This window comes from Lissotriton vulgaris, chromosome 12 (genome assembly GCF_964263255.1).
Source record: "Lissotriton vulgaris chromosome 12, aLisVul1.2, whole genome shotgun sequence".
NCBI classification, from domain to species: domain Eukaryota; kingdom Metazoa; phylum Chordata; class Amphibia; order Caudata; family Salamandridae; genus Lissotriton; species Lissotriton vulgaris.
This window is the reverse complement of record NC_141700.1, coordinates 301,625,862-301,646,732: the sequence shown is the minus strand read 5'-3', so window position 1 is coordinate 301,646,732 and position 20,871 is coordinate 301,625,862. Positions and strand designations below refer to the sequence as shown.

At 40.5% G+C, this 20,871-nt stretch overlaps 1 long non-coding RNA gene across 1 annotated transcript in view; it reads left to right on the top strand.

Annotated features, from left to right (window-relative positions):
* Window positions 1-4,083: 4,083 nt before the first annotated feature.
* LOC147674011 (uncharacterized) overlaps window positions 4,084-20,871 on the top strand; it is a 62,674-nt gene continuing 45,886 nt past the window's right edge. The window contains exons 1-2 of the long non-coding RNA XR_015302533.1: window positions 4,084-4,125; window positions 9,220-9,409. This is a non-coding gene — a long non-coding RNA (uncharacterized LOC147674011). The remainder of the gene's footprint in view (window positions 4,126-9,219; window positions 9,410-20,871) is intronic.

Below are 20,871 nucleotides of genomic sequence, written 5' to 3'. Positions count from 1 at the left end.
TACCCCTATAGATTTCTTCATTGATCAGCCAGATTTGTGGGGTCCTGTGCTGACAAATGTTTTTAACACAGTAGCAAAAGTGGGGCCACCTGATTCATGGGAGAAATCAATTCTAATATCAATCTATAAGAAGGGAAACAAATCTAAAGCCAAAGATTATAGGCCAATATCATTGTTGGACAGCACGGCCAAACTCATGGGTAGGGTTCTATTGAATTGCTTAGAGTAATGGGCAGCCAAAAACAAGTTTTTATTCCCGGTCCTATATGGTTTTAAAAAGAGAATGGGTACCCAAGATCAGTGCCTCAATCTAAGTCTAGTAATCGCCAAGTATTGCCCAGCAAAATCTGGCAGGTTACACTTAGCGTTTATGAGCTTGTCCGCAGCGTTTGACTGCGTGGCACATGAACACCTATGGAGGATAATGGAAGAAATGGGCATAGATTGGGCTATCATACTTTTTATCAGGCATCTTTATACATCAGACACGGCCTGCGTCAGATTCTGGAGAGAAGAAGAGTGTACTAGGGCGTTTAAAATCAATAGAGGAGTCGGGCAGGTCTGCGTACTCGCCTCATTTCTTTCTTTATTTACACTAATGGGGTAGAGGCACCCCGTCGGACTCAACACCAGGTGTCCCTAAAATTAACAATGTTCTCACCCCAATTCTCCTGTATGCTGAGGACACAGTGCTAATTGCCCGCATGGGCCTGGCCCTACAAAAGTTACTAAACACTTATGTAACTTCCATGCAAAAATGAGGGCTTAAAACTAATGGCGCAAAGTCTTTCATCCTAATCTCTGGCCGGAAGGACAGGAAGGTTCCAAGCTTTTATATTTCTGGAAAAAAATAACCCATACCTTTTCTTACCTAGGTGTAACATTTGATAGGCAACATTCATGGTCCCATATGCCAGGGGGTTTTCACTTAAGAGAAGTATCATTGCTCTCCACTCATTTATCAAAAAATTGGGGGAGAAACCTATTGACATGGTAAAAAAGGTCTATCTAGCTAAATCAGTGTTGGTAGAAACCTATGGGACAGGCATATGGGGCTATACCAACCCGTCTGCCCTCCAAGTGATAGAGGACATCTTTTGGAAAAAACTAGTGGGCCTCCTCGAAAGTTGCTCCAACCTTATTATTCACACAGAATTAGAGGTCCCATATTTGACTGATACAATCTCTTTGGCACCAATTATCTTATGGCACTCTATCTAGAGAAGGAAGTCTATTCACATTATCCGAACACAAATTGAAGACTGTTTATCCATGGAAAATGTCCATTGGATCCCATGGATTTCTTATATCAAATCTACTCTCTCCTCCTTAGGTTTAGAGCGCTTATTTGTTACCTCTATTGACTGTTTGAGCAATTCCAAACGGGAGATTAAATCCTGTTTTCTTAAACAAAGGGAAGATGCCAGACTACAAACAAATTGTGCAAAGGTATTGGTAAAATTATACCTTGAAGGTCCAAAGGCTCAGCAAGGAACAATGTCATATTTTTTTACAGTGACAAACTCATACCATAGATTCTTTTTAATCAGATTCCAATTGAACTTTATCCCTTGTATGTTGGAACACCCTACAGGAATCTATTTTATAAATAAATTACCCTTTTGTCCCTGCTACTGTACCTCTGCACAATCAAATCTACATATTTTTTTCTTCTGCAAATTTTACAGGGAACCTCGCAAAATATTTATTCTGCCCCTAATGGACAAATTTCACTTTAAACAATGCCATGTAGCAATGTTCTTTTTACAATCCCTGCCTAATCCTATGGTTTGCTTCTCAGTGGCATCCTTTTTAACTCATCCATGGAAGATCACGCAGCTGTATAATACTAGCAAATAAATTTTAAACAGTTCTTATTAATTGTTTTTTAATTTCGATTGTTATAACTTTGTTTTATTACCTTTATACTGACTTAATGTTTGATTCTGCACTGATTGATTTGTGTCTTAAATTGTATTCATCTGTACATTTATGATCTTATATTATATGTATCAAATGAAGTAATTTGACTGACTGACTGAGTAAAAATATTTCATGCATGTGTTTCTAATTCTCAAGATTCTCTGCACTATTTATGAATAACGACTTTTAGATTACCTGATCTTGCAGTTTTTATTTTTTAAGTTTCATAAAGAGTTCATAAAATCATTCTTTACAACTTCACTAAGAAAAATGTTCATTTCCTTGCTATAACTCTTATGTTTTTTTTTAACCATGCACAATTTGCAAATTGATATTGAAACATGCTTTCACAGCCAACATTGTGAGGGTTAGTGTAGTCTTTATCAAAGGTGAAGCATAGCTCCTCCAGGAATTAGAGGTAAGGAGCAGAATGAACTATAGCAACGTTATTAACCATGCAATTCACTTTGAACATTTATCTAGTTGCTTGAAATTGTTATTATGTCTATGTATGATACACTATTCATTTCAGTCATCGGACCGATCAAAAGTAGGTTGTGCCTTGAGCTAAATTTCATGGAAGGACGAATCCGGAACAGGGTGTCCTAAAATTTGAATTATACTAGCAAAGTCTTATACAAATTTGGTTATTGGGTAACCTTTAGTACATGAAGGTATCCCCTATTCCTACATCAATGCACTTTCATAAGTTTTTAAACATGAACAGGCAACATTTCCTTATAAGTGCTTAATTGTCTTGAACATGGACATGCCACGTTCCCATGAGTTAAAACAATTTTCATTGTAGCTTTAAAATTGATGGTGGAGATTTTTTATTTGGAACCAGCTTGAAAGTGATGTGAGAGTCAAACCGTTACTATGAAAATGTACTTGTAGAAAACTTTTCAAAATACAGGTTGAAATGATAGTGCTTGCAAAAAATGCAGAACGTTCACAAAAGAAAACTTTGCACAACTCTAATTCAGAGGTTAATCGAGCAGTGGCATGTGCTTCACTATAATATCCCTTAGGTGCAAGAAATTCTGCATTTATTTTTTCAGTGCATTCAGGTCCATAATCATTAGGGATGGATAATAGGTTCCATATGCATTTGAGGTTTTGAGGACACTTTCTTTTACAGGAAAAAAGTATCTGTTCCGCTGCAGACATAGGGATTAGTCTGTTTTTTCTAGAAGGTGAATATCTCTGCTTTTTACAGTTCATAACATTTCAACTTATGTATGGTCCAGTGTTCACCCAGCCTGTTTGAAGTTTATAGAGGTCACTTCAATAAGAGACTGATATACAAAGTTAAAGGAGGTTAAAGTATACTAGGTAATATCAGGAATCTGCCATTGAATAGTCTGCAGTGAAATCTGTGACTAACTGGTAATCTTTGCAGGCACTGATGTCACTGATGTGAAACAAAGGGACGCACAGTAGGAAGAAAATGAATGAAGCCACTATATAGTGAAAAGTAACACGTGTCAGTAGTTTGTCTGCATTGTGCACCACTTAGCTATTTCCAGATCACAATAGTTTTCCGCATAAGGATTATTTTGAAAAAACTAAGGCGCACACAATGGTGTCTTTGTGAAAGGCAATCTGCAACTGGGAGGAAGTCTGGAAAAAGCACTTCAATGTGAAACATGTTAGCTGTCATCACTGCAAAATACATAATTGTTTGAAACTAATATCTACAAGATGTTTTGACATATTGTTATTGTATAACCATACTCTAACGAGTGTAACATGAATCACAAATGCATACAACTACGTGGGAAACCAGAGGGTGTCCATAGTGAGTGTGCAAGACAGAAAAATACTGATTGTCTATCTTGGTACATGTAGTAAATGCTTTTGTCCAGTTCGGTAAATTCTGAATTCTGAAATTGGTCACTGTTATTAGAATTAGTCCAAACAATGAGCGGCGCCACCCACACCTAGGTGCGTTTCGCCCTTAGTGGCATCTCGGGCAGGAGCCAGTATTACAGTATTATTTTCATCATTTCCAGTAGGTGGGACACGAGGGGAGGCCGGAAGAGAAAAGGGTTGTAGGCGGACACCCTTCAGCGTCATCAAGGGGGGGCAGGCAAGTTTCCGCCCCTCGATAAGGATAAAAGCCGCACGAACGAGGAAGGAAGCCCTCTTTGTCCTTTCCAGGAACTCCTGAGGCGGCGGACTAGCAACAAGTTACAACGAGTAAGTTCAGCGTCCTCATTGCTCCACGTGCTGCCACAATGATCGGGTGGATTTCTCGGTAGGTGGTGTATGAAGCTCTATCAGTGGGAAAAGGATGCAAGTAGGCTGGTTTGTGGCACAGGAGAAAAGGAAAGGGCCTCACAGCGTAGTCAGGTATTTGGGAGGGATTTAATATATATATGTATATATATATATATATATATGCATGCTCCATCCCACTCCAGCAAAGAAGAAGGCACGTACTCGAAGATGTGAAGGTATGGCTTTCTTTAATAAATCAGGTCTCACACGATCCCATGGCTAGAGAGACGCGTTTCGGCTTCACAGAAGCCTTTATCAATCTAATTGGCGCCATGAACTTGAGAGTCTATATAGCCCTTCCCCCTTTAAGTTATTCATAGACATCAAGGAAATACTGTTGTGCGCAAAACACGTATGAATGCAAAACGTATAAGCATAATGCTGGCATCTATAAACAGCGAAATCCAACTAGTAAAACAAAGTATGAAATGCCATAATGCTTCTTGAATCAAATAATGTGGTCAATTGAAAAAGACATTCCATCATCCTGAATCACTAGGCTTAGTTACATTTGACTGTGCGTAATGCGTGTGAAAACAGCTGTCCAGAAAGATATTGTCATCGGACTGTGGGGGAAGAAAATATATTTTAGGCAAAATCGAAACGGTGGCGCCAATCACTCTAGAATCCTAAGCCCTTTATGTAATAATACAATACACATTTAGTTAGAAATGCATGCTCACGTGCTATGGCTATTTTAAGAATGAAAAAGACAAGTATTTAAAAAGTTTGTCATGCTGCTTCCGATAAATATGAGGCCAAAGTTGGAGATTACTTGCACCCCGGTGAAATTGCTAATCTGTATCCATAACGTACAACAGAGGCCGGGAGCTTTGATGCTGTAAACAATTATACAAAGGAGTAAGGAGGAAACACGAAGTGTGTCATTTCTCCATGCAATGTCCGCCTCCCGGTGCACTTTCACATCATCACAAAGACTTCCAATCCCATAATGCCGCGGGGCGGACTAGCAAAAATTACACAGTTTTAGGCAATATTCTCAGAACCAGTCTCCATCTATAGTTCATGATGCCAGGGCCATGAGAAGTCAGCGTAATAAAAACGGGTAATATAAAGAGTCTTGTGACTCAAGAAATAATGAGAAAAAAACATCAATGTCTTTCATCGCACTTAGCACTGTATTTGAAAAAATGGACACAAACATGGGGTAGCGGGAGACTAATAAACAAAAATTGCAAGTGCCGAGACATCCTCACCGCTTCCGCTTTTTTGCGTCCACAGTGCCCAGTCACCAGAGAGCGCCAGACTCCCGAGCAAGGCATTTCTGAACAGGGGAAACATTGAACCCACGCTGGCAGTCGAGAAAACCGCCCCGCTGCGAGATCGTCGTGTCCCATCTGCTGTCATCCTTATTCCTCTTCCTGGCACAGTCTCTGGGAGCTCCACCATTAGCATTCCCATGCTCCTCAAACTCATTGCTCCACGTGCTGCCACAATGATCGGGTGGATTTCTCGGTAGGTGGTGTATGAAGCTCTATCAGTGGGAAAAGGATGCAAGTAGGCTGGTTTGTGGCACAGGAGAAAAGGAAAGGGCCTCACAGCGTAGTCAGGTATTTGGGAGGGATTTAATATATATATGTATATATATATATATATATATATATATATATATATATTGTCGCTCCAAGGTTGTCCACAGTTTTGAGTAGCACACGAGCAGCAGCTTGATTTATGTGTAGGTGAAGACGGGGATCCGCTTGTAGATGCCACTCCGTAATGGATCTGCCCGACGCGTTTCGAAGCTCCATATAATTCTCTTCAGGGGCTTTAACGGAAGCGATGTGCGCAACCGCTAACTCCCTTCTCCGTTTTCCATATGACACACCCACCAATGGGAGGCTCAAATTAATTTGGATAATGCACTACAAATGTCGACCATGTCTCCCACCCTGCTTGAGTCTTGCTCACTATTTAGAGTGTCAAGCATGGCGTTAGTGAACAAAGGAGCACCGTTCTTTTTACCCAATAACATGCTATATGTTGCGGGGGTAAATGGTAGATGGGCGTAACACTGAAACTTCCCCGCCCTTGATACCAAGCTATCATGAGAGTACCAATGTCTCCTCAACTGAGGATTTCGGCCTTCGGGTGCATTTAGTGAATACTGAATTCAGACTTGTGCATCAGTACATTAGTGAAAAGCGCTATGATGTACCTTACTTATTTGCTTGCAAGAACGTTTTCGGGTGACCTGATGTCGAATTTCTAATACCAGAACTGTGACGCTTTCTAGAATTAGGAACTTAAGGCATAAAAGATCTGTATAGGAATTCAAAATCTTGCTTGTGTTTCTCTTTGTGAAATACTGTTATTTAACACGCTGTAAAGTGAAGCCTGCAGTTGCAGCACTTGGACACATGAGAGAGCCAAATCTGTGCCAATACAGAGCCCATTTCATTACCGGATACACTAGGTGCAGATGTAAGTTGGTATCCTGGGGCAACAACAGGTCTGCTGTTTTGAGGCAGTTGCTCAGATCCGGTGTATACGGGTGCGATAAGATTGTAGCCATGGGGGGGCCAGCTGCTACAGGTATTGTCCAACGGTGGAGTGTTGCTCTCCCAATGATAGCTAGGGGTGTTCGAATCCCATAAGGCAGAGTATATGTGTCTGTAGAGCTCTTATCCATAGGCAGCATGCCGCAGGAAAACCTTGGGCATAGGCTCGAATCCAGAGGGGTGACTGCAAAGCCGGGAATGTAATGGATGCATTTTAATGTGTTCCCCGGTAGTATGGCACACTCAGTGGAAAATAGTTTGCATGGTTTGCTCCGAAGGAACCTTTTATCAAAACGGTAAGGTTTGGTAGGTAGATGCATCGCTAAGTTTACAGCGGCCTACTTATGGCAATGTGCGGAGATGATGAGCTATTGCAGATGAAATCGTGAGTTCACTTACCCGCCTAGTTAAATGGTGTGATCAGGTCTGTCTTTGCCTTAGAGGCAGTGCTTAGGGTAAAAGCAATGATTTGGCAGAGGGGAGCCGAGGGATGAGCATCACGTGCCTGCGTCGGCTCGGAATCAAGTGATGTACTTTACTGGCATCTAATCTTGCTGTTCCGGTAAAATTGCAGGAGTCCTTGTATAAAGTATCAGGTGCTCATGTAAAGTGCCGACCAATATCACATGGCCCTTGTTGAAGTGAGAAGTGAATGTGCACCAAACAGATTGATTAGTGAAGATTTATCAGGGTATCTTGTTATGTTATGTTATGTTACAGCTGCTTATATAGTGCAACGGCTGCCCCAGCGAAGGGGCGTCCCGGCGCTGGACCAGACAGGAGAGAGCGCAACATACCACAAGCGTTAGGGTCAGCTTAGCAGAACAAGTGGGTCTTAATTGCCTTTCTAAAGGATAAAAGGTAATTTATGCTTCGAATCCACAGTGGTAGTGCGTTCCATAGTTTAGCAGCCATATATTGGAAGGAACGTCTGCCCGTGCGGGCGAGTCTGACACGAGGAATCGTGACCAAGTTTTGTCCTTCTGATCTGAGGGATCTATTGGGAGTGTAATGCTTTATAAGATGACATAACATGGGGGGTGCAGATTTTTTTAGGATCTTAAAGGCCAAGCACAGGGCCTTGAAATTGATTCTTTTTTCCACCGGTAGCCAGTGCAATTTTACCAGAGTGTTGGTTACGGACTCAAACCGGGGAAGCCCTGTTAGGGCCCCTGCTGCCGCATTTTGGATACGCTGCAGACGTTTTTTTCCGCTTGATTAGCTCCCAGGTGTAAGGAATTGGCATAATCTATGCGAGAAAGGATTGTGGCTTGGATAAACAACTGAGGGGTCAAAAATTTTTAGTATAGGTCGCAGGTTACGCAAGATACCAAAACTAGTGGCAGATATTTTTTTGGTGTGGCCGACAAAGTTCAGGGCTGAGTCGAACCACACCCCCAAGTTCTTTACCTCTGTTTTGGGGTCAGGGGGAGGGCCTGGAGCCACTTAGGCACAAATTCATGATCTGCCCCCTTTTCCTCATTCTGTGTTACTGGGCCTTTGGCCGACAGGGTGTTCCCCTGCTATTTGGCAAGGGTTATGGCCATGCTACATCCTCATTCTTGGGATAAATCTTGGGAGGAGTTTAACAACACTCTCGACACAAGATGACACAGTAAGAAAGGATTTACCACTGGTCATCTAGGGACCCAGTATCCAGCTCTCAAGCTTCTGGGTCGTCATGCTTCTCGTGAGTTACCTACTATTACAGCAAAAGCCACCTCTTCGGAGGCACTTAAAGACCGGGAGAAAGCAAGTAGGTAGTTGCAAGAAAGCTTTTACTTAAGAAGTTTGGAGAACATTCTATGTGGGTGCACCTTTTGGGTATACCATGCAATCGTAAGGTAACGTCTCACAGCAATGCAGTCAGGTTACACATTTCTAAGGGGAGATGAGGGATAGTTAATGCCAGTAGATGGCGGCACTTGACTATTAGCTAGGATGTGGTTACAGCTGGTGTGCTAATGGTAAACATTAATGGGGTAAAATACCTACTTTACCGCTTAGGTGAGTAGGTGCTCATGAATAGCGGTGGCCGATAAACCATGAGGCAGGATAAGTTATCACCAGATGAGCAGTTGGTCCTCTGGGAGGTCAATGACAACTGGGCTTGTCATGTCCTTTCCTGCTGATGTCTCAAAATAGGTGGTCAGTTGCATGGACGGAGCTCGCTGCTTTAATCACCATATGCTTCAATGAGTCACGACACAGTACAGGACCTGCAAAACAACTAGCTTCCTCCAGTTACTTCCAATACATGCACATATGAATTGCACATTCTCGCCACCTCCCCTAGGGCTGCACAACAGGAGGAGGTTTACCCTTCCTTACAGTGGCTTTTATTGTTTCTGAGATTGGGCTTGATTCTGTGTGGACTATAAAAGGAGAGAGCAGTCATGAAGTAAACAATTAGCGTGTATGTGAGCTTGTTCTTTATGACAATTACAGTGTGCACTGAACATATGAATCTCTATTTATTTTACATGATATCGAGGCCCACAATAACTGAGAGGTGAACTGCATTACGGTGGTGGCAACTTGGTCGCAGGAAATGGACCAGAGGACCCAGAAGGTATTTGGTCATCAGCGGTGCCAGGCATGGCGAGCGCTCGGAAGAGCTCAGGGGTGCCAGTATTCAGGGGTGAAAGGCTACTGGTTCTGGCTTGGTCTTCCGGATGGCATTGGTAAGGCAACCTGAATTTCTACATAGTAAGTAGGTGTTTAGCAAGCCTTTGCACTTAAGGATGCATTTCTTGCACACAGGATGTAAAGACATGGTGTTGTACACAGCTACGGCACCTGGTGGCCTTTGGACCAGTTGATTAATTTTGAGTGGTGTCGGCCTGCCTTAGTACATGCACTTGCCGGTGTGGTGGAGCTGCGCGACATGCATTTGAGATGCATAGGCAAGCGGGTAGAAACAATTGAGAGGGCTACACAGGGCCTACCATCATTTCTCTTGGTGGACTGCCCTCACCTCCTCCAAATAGTGGAGGGGCACAGAGGTTCCCAGGTGTTGGTTATGTCTATGTAAGATCGTATGGTGCACCCCCTTGAGACTATCGATCTATAACTTTTCCATGGGTGGCCTTCAGTTACATTAAGGCACCAAATCTATGGCCCCAGGCAAAAATGCTTGCAGTATGCTAGCGACCAGTCATTTAATAGTGCTAATGTTTATGTTTATGTTTATGTTTATGGGATTTGTAAAGCGCTTGACTACCCTTGGGCATCTCATAAGCAAGTTCCAGAAATAGTGTTTTACAGGGATACCATCTAACTTGGAGAGGGTTCAGGATGTGGGAGGAGTATCACTCCATCGTGGGTATGCTTCCACTATTAATTGTTTGAGACATGGTGCAGGTCAGGGGGGACTTCAGATGTTTCCGGTAAATCTTAGGTGGAGCAAAATATGTGTCAGGCAATATGCTGTACCAGTCAGTATAAGGTCAGGTTTATCGTCAGGTGCCCATGAAATCTGCTGCGTGATGGAGGACTGTACAACGAAGGTGTCTGTGATTCCCAGATAGCCCGGGCTAGGGTGAGTGCAATGTGGCTCGCAGATCGTGGATGGGTAGTTTTTTAGTTAGTGCACATTCAGGTAAACCATCCAGCAAGGAGGCTATTGTCTCCAAGAAACAAATAGTCATGGTAAGTGCTTAGTTATGTCCAGCATGGCCTGGCACCCCAGCGATAATCCGATCACCTGTTATTCCCCCAAGAAGGAATAGACACAGTAAGTGCATAGTGGGGCCCTAGCGGTAATAAGGTCCCCTGTTACTAAGGGTGACATTCAGCAAATCCGCCCACCCAGGTCAGGAAGAGGTGGGTAGTATTGCCAGCTGCAACTTCTACACACAAGGCTAGGCGCCCAGGCAGCAATCCACGTATGGCAACCATTGTTTCTCTTGACAAATTCAAGTTCGTTAGAAGTATCACCTTTGGTTCAGCCCAAGGATTATCTTCCGGTATCACTGGCACATCCACGTTGGCATGAATCTGACTACGGTACTGGGTGGTGCCAAGGAATGGTAATAGCGTATGTAATGAAGAGAGGGTCTCTTTAGGTTCCCATTGTTTTCTGAAGGTAGTGAGGCTAGTGGGGGAGGCGGTGAACCAGTCAGTCCCTAAGTTATTGACTGGATCACCCCTGCGGACGTGCAAGCATATTGTATACAGGCATCCAAAACAGAGTTGTACCTACCAGATGGGGTGCATTTGTCTAACAAAGGGCTCAAACTGGTCATCCAGTCGGTTCTAGGGTCCAGGGCAGGAGGGTCTGGTGAGCAAGTGATAGGTGGGGGGAGGGCAAGTGTGCCAGGAAGCTCCTCGCCCTGTGGCGGGGTCCCGGGCACAAAAAATGGTGTGGACTCCTTTTTGGCATGGACTGTCTGGCCCTGGAACAGGGTGAGTATTCAATGGGGACTCCGGGCTGGCGGGAGGGAGGACTGACCTGCTGGTGGTCCTGGACTCTCCTGCCCTACCTGAGATGCCGGTGTTTTTGTGTTAAACTTTGGAGGGGGTGTTCGGTGTTCAGGAACCCCGTTGGGCCCAAGGCGTAAGCAGTGCCTTGTGGTGATGCCTCTCTCTGGGATGGAGGACTGAAAGTTACTATGGATAAAACCAGTGCATGTTGGGGCTTGCTGGCACAGCAAGCACAGGGGGATTCATTACCAAAGTGCGTGTATTGATATCCGGTTGGCTAAGGCCTTGCTTAGAACGTAAATTATATCTTTTGCAAAAATGTATTCCTTGGAATGGATATAACCTACCATTTTTGGCTAACATGTGTGTTGATTGGTTTATCTATGCCTTGAATAAATGGTCAAGCATTGCAGTTAAGAACAACAAAAGATTACTCTGCTTTAAAATGCAATAAACGACTACGCAGTGATGACCTTATATCTTTCTATGGTGCCTAAGGGTTTGGTAATGAGGATACGTATGTTGTTTCACTGAAGGGCGACTCGCAGGTGGTATGCACATTATGTTTCCATTATGCAACATACTAGCCAGCTGGGATGTTGAATAGGGCATTTAAAACATGTAAATCAAGCTCATGGCCCTTGCAGTATCACCATCTGATGTGACCTACTATGAAAGAAATCCACATTGACATGACCTTTATTAAGAACTGGTTTCAGCAAGTTTTGTGTTTACATTGAAAAACATCATGATGTGGCTGTGGTTGATAGGTAGAAGTCTATCTTTTTGAGAATGTTCCAGTCTATTGCATATATGGTCACATCTTAATACAGTGCCAAAGCATTTTGCATTCAGATGGACAAATCGAGTACACTGTCTCATGGCTGTATTGTGTGTTTTGATAATAAGGAAACAATAAGTATTAGTGTGGTCCAGTAATCCTAAATACATTTTTAAAATCTCTAATCACCGTATTACATTTATGCTGATTTCTCTTTGTTGATTCACAGTCAGATCTACCTTGCAGCAAAGGAACAGTTTGGGACCATGATAAACTTTGAAGTATTCAACTATTAGTTTGTTGATCACTGCTTTCTTACAACACTAAACCTAAAAATCCCTGTGATTCACCAGTTATGATTAGGTCAAATATCTATGACTAGTTTCTCTGCCATGGACTTCTCTTGAACTCAAATCTGACATTTGTCATATAAAGTTAAACCACATCATTGATCGCATGATTTACAATGTCTCAAACTACATCATTGCTGACATCACTGATGACAACACTTGTTTTGAAAACATTTGTTTTGATTTTTAGGATAAATTAAAGAATGGAGACTGATATTTACATTATATTTATTACTAGCAGCCCGTCCCGACGTTGTCCGGGAGCAATTAGGCTTCAGGGTCCCAGCCCGCCCCGACGTTGTCCACCGGAGCCTTCCTTCCATATATTGCAGTATTATACCTCTATGTTTAGTTTGTATGTTTTTGTAACCTGCACATGTAACTTTTTCCTCCTGTAATGCACCGTTTGGCTCACTTTTTTAATGCTCCGTTTGCTTCCTCTTGCTACCTGCACACGTCACTTTTTCCTCCTATACCTCTATGTTTACTTTCTACGCTTTTGTAACCTGCACACGTAACTTTTTCCTCCTGTAATGCACCGTTTGGCTCACTTTTGTAATGCTCCATTTGCTTCCTCTTGCTCATGATGTACGCCTTTGTAACCTGCACACGTAACTTTTTCCTCCTGTAATGCACCGTTTGGCTCACTTTTGTAATGCTCCATTTGCTTCCTCTTGCTCACGATTTTCATTTTTGCTTCATTTTTCCGCTGCTCACCGTTCCTAAATAAATAAATAACCTACCTCATCCGCCACCCACTGCTCCTCCCCGCCTGTCTGCCGCTCCCCCCCACCTGTCCGCCGCTCCTCCGCTCTTCACGTTCATTTTTAACACCATTCCACTAGCCTTTGACTCTAAACAACTTCAAAAATGTCAGCAGGAAATACATTCTTTTGTCTGGAATTATAAGGCAACCAGGCTGGCCTGCAAGAAATTGAGAAGGAGGAGGGAAAAGGGTGGACTTGCATTGCCAGACTTACAATATTACGCATGGGCGTTTCAGCTGTCACATTCTAGGATGTTGCTGAAAACTCCATCAAGCTCATCTAATGGGAGAATGTTTAAGGCCATGCTAAATGGGGCAGATCTGCCAATCGACGGATACCTATTTAAATTCAGGGATCAGAGGTTTTTTAAAAAGGTGAGGTTAAAGATCCTACAATCATTGGCAAAAGCTTGGGTGCTGAATAAAGCAAGAATAGGGTTGGCCTACTTTTCAAATTCCGCCCCAATCTGGGATTCCCCGGGCCTCCCCCTCTGTCTTAAGGACGGTCTAGCAGTTCCTGTAAAGGAGGCAAGGATTCTAAGATGGGGCGAGTTGCTAGCAGGACGGTTATTGGTAGAATGGGAGGAGTTATATGAGAGGGTCGGCCCAGCTCTATCTAGATTTAAATATGTACAGCTCATTAGCTGGTCCCAGGAGTTGATCAGGAAAAAGGTCCAATTGGGGAGGAGCAGTATTCTGGAACAACAGCTGGTAGAGAGGCTAGCTGGGGGTAAAGAAGTGGCCTTTTGGTATTGGACCATTTTGGAGGAGGTGGATGGGGAGTTCATTCTCCCCGACGAGCAGTGGGGAGGTGACATGGGCCTTCAGTGTGAAGACTTATGGACAAGATCTTTCACTCTCCTGTATAAAGCTGTCAAGCCAGCCTGGTTGAGGCGAAATCACCTGTTTACAGTACATCGAGCCCACCTTTCCCCTCAAAGGCTATCCAAATTTCAGTCAGGAAAATGCTGTAATAAGTGTAACCTCCCCGCAGCCTCCGACGTCCATATGTTTATGGAATGTTCCCTCATTAACTCTTTTTGGGAAGAAGTAAAGGCCACTTTGGACTCGATTATTAAAACATCACTATCTTTTACGCTGCCACTAATAATTTTTGGGTTGGATGAGAACGTCACTGGGCCTGCAAAGACCTTCCTGTTCTAGGCAATTCTCCTTGCGAGACGTCAGATATTTAAATGTAGGGTCGACTCTAAGGCACCATCGCATGCAGGCTGGCTAATGTCCCTATATGACACATCAAAGGTGGATCTGGCCAGATCCTGCAGCAAACGTAACCTTACTGTTGGAATTATCATGTAACACTTACCTTTTGGAATTTGCTGGTTCAGTGGAGCTAGATCTTTCGCCAGGATTTCTGTTTTTTTTTTAATTCATTTTTTCCCCTGGTCTGATAATTATGCCTATACACTCCATGGTCCTATTGGTGGTTCCGTCCAATATTGTACTTGGTCCAACAGGCTGAAACACGCCTTAATGGAGTATTGAGGGGATTGGCTTGCCTCCTAACATCTCCCCCCTCCTCAGATATTCCTGAAAGCGTCTCCCGCTAGCTTGGCATTTGTGTCTGGGTGTGGGAGAGGATCATGATCTTACCATTTGCCTAAGGACACGTAAGGTGGTTGGCGTTTTCTTTGGAATGAGGGTCAGGCAAATGAGGACAAAAATAAAATAGTGGTAAAATGTTTACATTACAATTTAATGCCTCAAAATCATGAATGTTGTGTTGTAGTATGATAACGAGTGCTTTAATTTTTCTTTTTTCATCCTTTTTTGTGGAGTATTATTGTGAACATGTCATGTTGTGATGGTGATTCTGTGGTAGTAAACTAGTGCATGTGTTTGTGTCAGACATGTGGCGAGTTTATCTTATGCAATGCACTGATTCAAATGATGAACATTCGCATCTTCAGGAACAGATGAGGATGTGGAGGTGCATTGAACATAGGTGGCACAATGATGGAAGCATCAGTTTGTAGAGGAAAGCTCTATGAGAAAAAACAGTTTAAAGTAAGAAAGACTACCTGTTCCATGGAGCACATGACACTCATGAGACTTACAATGGTGGGATAAGTTCTTCGTGATCCATAGTGTCCTTGCTACACAATCCCCATAGTTACTGTAGACAGGACTTACTGTGTAGAAGTTGGTATCTTTATAACCTGTTGTTGTGAGAAGTCGACAGAAGGCATCTTTGGAATCAGAGATGTATTCTCGCACCTTACTATAATAATACTATAGGTATGACTCTATTTCTTTTTCAAGGATTCATTAATTAAAACGATAAACTCATATTTTGTACATCATTTTCGATAGGAATCCTCCATTATGGTTTTTTAACTCAATTCTTGCACTTCATTAATTTTCACAAGGAGTCTTCCATTTGAATCAGGAATTCAGTATTTAATTGCACTGTTTCTAAAAGAGGAGTCAGTGGTATCACAGCTTGCACAAAATAATGATTTATATTAGAATAAGAATGGTAGTAGAGCAATAATTAGAACAGGTATCTGAGTGCAGATTATGTAGGTGAATTACATGACCTTAGCAAATGTTTTTCTCCCTAAAGTTTTCAAATTAATACATCTAGTGTAATCAAAGCCATGAAATGGTTTCACATGCTATTGAAGGAAGATGTCTTTAGTAAACAGTGTACAATTATGCTGAGTGTTGATACAAAATAATCATATCCGCTTTAATTATATTTCAGCTCAGTTTGTCACATAGTTTCCTGACTGCCAGACACTAATTAAGGTTCTTTGTCTATGCTTTTCCTTTTATCATGGTTTATTAAAGTTAATCTTTATTGAGGACAGTATTTAAGCAAAAACATAGTAACATAGTAATTTAATTAAAATAATCTTCTTAAAGAAAAAGGAGCATAACATTAGTACCAAAAGATGATGTACCCAGTGACATCATCAGCGATGTCAGCAATGCCATTTGAGATGTCTTTATTGTTGCCATCAATGATGTCATTCAACATGTCATATGTGATGTAATTTGTGAGGTAATAGGAGTGAACAACAACATGTGAGTTATGGTTACTTTCTGTAACCAAAACTGATGAATATCTGTGTTTTTTAGGTTTTGTTGTGCCACAATAGCTTCACTTTAACAGTATTTTTTTCACTAAATTCCTGAGTTTAAAAAATCTATGTGTGGTGCTACAACCATTACTTACTAGAGCTATACTTTATAATTTGCTTTTTCAGGTCTTTTTAGCTGTTTTTGATTATATAACATGTCCAATAGTACCCTGCACCCAAAGTTCCACAAGTGGCCACACCATGATGCACAAGGCCTTCAGCCAAAAGATGTGTGTGTGTGGGGTGGGGGGGTGTTTTGGCTGCAGAGCCTGACCTACAGCCAGGCTCTACACCCAAATGGTCACTGGCAGCCAACCCAGCTCTGCATAGGGTTTCACCGCTTTAAGACCTCACATTTTCTGAAGATCCAGTTTAGTTAAGAAACGTTTTGCATTCTCTCATTTTGCATTTTGCCTTTTGCCATGCACAGTTTAATCGAGATCAAGTCAAAGTTAGTTACCGGATTAGTTGCCTTGTCAGTTCAAAATTGGCTTGGGCAACTCCTTTAGTAACAGACGTAGGTGCTTTTTTAAACATATTTATGATATCTTTCTTTCTACTTTTAATATGAGCGCTTAAGCTTTCTAATTTGAAATACTCGGCTGAAGAGGACTTGTGTGATGTTCTGCAAGGAGGATTTGATGCATTGACTTATGTGGTTCTTTTTCATCAATTGGTAGCTGAAACTATTGGGGTCAAAAGAACTCAGATGACATTCTTTTAATGAGATTTAACGAAGGAAACTAAGGGTGAACTGGTTCGATCACAGTGCCCTTTTTCTGAACGTATTGATTTAGTACTTTTGATCAAATACAGAATACACGAGAGATGAAAGGAAAGAAGGAAGTTCTGAGTAAGTTATTAAACTTTCCCGAGAGTTCTTTCGCTTGGTCAGTCTGAGGATTTTGTAGGTTTGTTTTCTCAAGAAGAGCCTATGCAGTTTCGAGCAGTGAGGGTTCCTTTGATTGAGAGTGATAAAGAGATGTTGGCTTAATACTAGTTTATGTCTACATTGTGTGATAGATGTATGATGCAGGCATGTCTTAAAACTTTTTTTATTTGAAGAATGCTGAATGGGAGTGAGATCATTTCCTTTTATAAGAGCTTCTGTGAATTAAGATGACAGTTATTTGTGTCTTTAATTGAGTCATATGAGAAGGAACGGTTGTTAGTATCCCTGCCTTGCTGGTTAGTGGATCCTGTGGAATATTTATTTATCAGTATTGGGCCACAACCAATATTATTTCAAAATTACTTACAAAGACTTCTGAAGTAAGTAGAACTGTTGATGGCTTACTATTAACTTTCCACCCTATGTGTGAGATTTCTTCTAAATTGCATGTGTCTTACGGCAGTCCTAATTAGGTGTTATCTTTTCACCTCATTGCCTCTCATTACACTGTGATTTCTGGAATTCTGTAGGTAAAAAGGCAATCACTCTATATCAATGTTATCACAGTTTTGTGCTGGCCATTGTTAAGCCTCTGTAGGTTATTGTTCACTAACAGAAGAGATGAGAGATATAACAATACATTTAGTAGTGGTTAAACTATCTCCAGTGCCATTGCAGTAATATGACTTTTCTCTACTATTTCCTAAGCCTAAAGTACGTTGAGTTCCTCCTCAAAGGGAAGTGAATGTGCCACATAATATGGACCTGATGCTATTGTTCATTGTGGGTGTATATTCTCTAACTGAAGAAGAGAAGGGCACTCTGAAGGCTTATTTACAGGAAAAAAACAAACAGGGTAAATTGTGCCATCTTAATCTCCTGATAGGGCACCGTCATTTTTGGTTGCAAAAAAAGTTAAGATTTTCAACCTCGTATTCATCTTACAGGCAACAACAAGTTCACAATCAAAGATAGATATTGTTTGCCTCTTATAAAGGACCTCCAGTTGTAGGTCCATAGAGCATCATTTTTTAGTAAACTAGACTTATGAGGAACATCAAGAATATGTGAGTCTGGTGCTGCAACATCATTTGTCCTGTAAACCTTGAAAGTTACTCGATGAGAAAGAAGAAGCTGAACATCTTGGATTTGGATTGAATTGTTCTGGCCTTTCTGTGGAGCCAAAGAAGGTATCCGATATTATAAACTGGGCTTCAACTGCAAAGCTTTTTTGGATTTCCAAACTTTTATGATAAATTTTTTTATGAAGTGATAAATTGCATCATTACTCAAATCCTACTAAAGCAGAATATGAAGGGCTTTTTGCTGCAACAAAAACCTGAAAGAGCTTTTAGTACACTGAAACTGATGTTTGTTCATGATCTAAATTTGCATCGAAGACAAAAATTATAGAACATTTTGCACTTGTTCAGAACAGGAAACCTAGCAAGGTTCAGCGCATGTGCTGCTACATAAAATGTGGTAAGGCTAAGCCAACATGTTACCTCTGCAAAGACAGCCTTTCTATACTTATTCTTGGGCTTCTTTTATTCCATGTAAAAGCAGTAATCACTCCATTCAGCCTTTGAAAAAAGTTATTAAGTAGCATGCGAAGAACAGATGTAAAAAAAAAAACTGAGTAAAACATGCATTTTAACCAACACCATACTACCAATGATTGAGATTGGAAACTTTCCCCATAAGTTTGAGTCTTACAAAATAGGGCAGGGTAATTTAATTCAAACAAATCCTCATAATTTTCAGAGACCCTAATAACCAGATACCTGACAGGCTTTTGTTGATACACCTGCAGAAGATCTAAAGGCAAAACAGATACATCTGCATAAAAAAACAGAATCTCGATTTTAGAAAAATGTACTCGGTATTCTGAGAGCAGTGACATTTGTGAAAAGATGCTAAATAGTTCTTAAAATACCTCTCCTTCAGGTGCTAGATACAGCAATAAGTCCTCTGCATACACTTTACATTTCGCAGTTCAAGGCAAAGTTGCCTTAACTCCTACATTTTGGTGGATGCAGCAAGCAAGAAGCTCAATATAAAGAGCAAAATGTTTTGCTGACAAGGGGCAACCCTGTCTAGTGCCTCTTAAAATCTGATAGGATTCCAAGACCTTACCATTAAGGGATACTGCCACAGAAGCTCACCGATACAGAGTCACTATCACCTCCGTGAACTGGTAGTGGAAACCCCATATGCTCCATTTCCCAAAACAATTAACCCCACTTCACAAGGTCAAAAGTCTTCTATGTATCAGTAAACAGAGCCACAGCAGAAGTCTTTGTGAGGTTAAAATAATCAATTACGGTACACAGACAAAATATCGATTTTTAAATATCGATATGCAAAAATATCGAAGTTTAAATATCGATATACAAAAATATCGAAGGTAAGTAATATCGACAGTCTAAATATCGATATTGATATGATATCAGTAATATCGAAGTTGTAAATATCGATGTTAATAATATCGAAATTAATAACTTTGATGTTACTAATATCAATTTTTAAATAAATTTAGTGTATATTATATTGTATTTATTATGTTTTATTATTTATTTTTAATGTTATTTTATTAAATATTGTCTTTTACTACTGTAGCGGGTTGTGGGTTTATAGGGGAATAGGGTGGGAAGTAATTTAATTATGTTAAATTAATTATTAATTAGTAGGAATTATTAATTAATTAATTGAGAATTAATTTTAAATAATTTTAATTAATTTATTAATTGATAAATATGTTCTGTAGCAGGTTATGGGTTTATAGGGGAATAGGGTGGGAAGTAATTTAATAATAATTAATTAATTGATATATGTTTGTACATATTTTAAATAATTAATTGGTAATTAATTTCTATTAATTAGTTAATTAATTATTATAATTTATTTTCATATTTATAATTATTAATTAGTCGGTAATTAATTATTATTAATTATTTAATTAAATTAATTAAAGTAATTTTTATATATATAATTTATTGTTATTCTTAATTAATTAATTGTGCAAAATAATATTAATTATTAAATTAAATTAATTACAGCAAATGTGCTAATATATTTACTTTATTGTTATTGTTAATTAATAATTAATTGGTAATTAAATAATATTAATTAATTTTGGGTACAGGGGTATTTTTAGTGTTCAGGGTCAGTTTTCAGTTCATGGGTACAGGGGTATTTTTAGGGTTCAGGGTCAGTTTTCAGTTCATGGGTAAAGGGGTATTTTTAGGGTTCAGGGTCAGTTTTCAGTTTTTGGGTAAAGGGGTATTTTTAGGGTTCAGGGTCAGTTTTCAGTTCATGGGTAAAGGGGTATTTTTAGGGTTCAGGGTCAGTTTTCAGTTCATGGGTAAAGGGGTATTTTTAGGGTTCAGGGTCAGTTTTCAGTTTGTGGGTAAAGGGGTATTTTTAGGGGTTAGGGTCAGTTTTCAGTTCATGGGTAAAGGGGTATTTTTAGGGTTCAGGGTCAGTTTTCAGTTCATGGGTAAAGGGGTATTTTTAGGATTCAGGGTCAGTTTTCAGTTTGTGGGTAAAGGGGTATTTTTAGGGTTCAGGGTCAGTTTTCAGTTCATGGGTAAAGGGGTATTTTTAGGGTTCTGGGTCAGTTTTCAGTTCATGGGTAAAGGGGTATTTTTAGTTTTCAGTGTCAGTTTTCAGTATTTGGGTAAAGGGGTATTTTTAGGGTTCTGGGTCAGTTTTGGGTTTTTGGGGTACAGTCGTACAGGGTAAAAATTTAATAAATTTAAATTAAATCAATTAAATGAAATTACAAAATATAAAATTACATTAAATTATTACGTTTTTAATTTA